The sequence below is a fragment of the Corvus brachyrhynchos genome, unplaced genomic scaffold (assembly GCF_000691975.1).
Source record: "Corvus brachyrhynchos isolate BGI_N302 unplaced genomic scaffold, ASM69197v1 scaffold1008, whole genome shotgun sequence".
In the NCBI taxonomy this organism is placed as follows: domain Eukaryota; kingdom Metazoa; phylum Chordata; class Aves; order Passeriformes; family Corvidae; genus Corvus; species Corvus brachyrhynchos.
Window position 1 is genome coordinate 13,469 of NW_008239564.1, and position 291 is coordinate 13,759.

Consider the following 291-nt stretch of genomic DNA (forward strand, 5'->3'; position numbering starts at 1 on the left):
GGGGGCGTGAACGGCGTCTTCCGGCCCTTGAACAGGAACCTGGGGGGCACCGGGGGGGTCACCCCGACTTGGGGACCCTCAGGGACACCCAGGGAGCCCCCAACACCCAGGGAACCTCCAACAGCCTGGGTCCACTCAGGGATCCTCAGGGACCCCCCAGGGATGGGTGCCACCCCCTTTTGGGGACCCCCAGCGATCAGGGACCCCCCAGGGATGGGTGCCACCCCCTTTTGGGGACCCCCAGCGATCAGGGACCCCCCAGGGATGGGTGCCACCCCCTTTTGGGGACCC

General features: G+C 70.1%; 1 protein-coding gene across 1 annotated transcript in view; it reads right to left on the bottom strand.

Annotated features, from left to right (window-relative positions):
- LOC108448610 (ryanodine receptor 1-like) overlaps positions 1-291 on the bottom strand; it is a 20,688-nt gene that overhangs the window by 8,690 nt on the left and 11,707 nt on the right. The window lies entirely within an intron of this gene.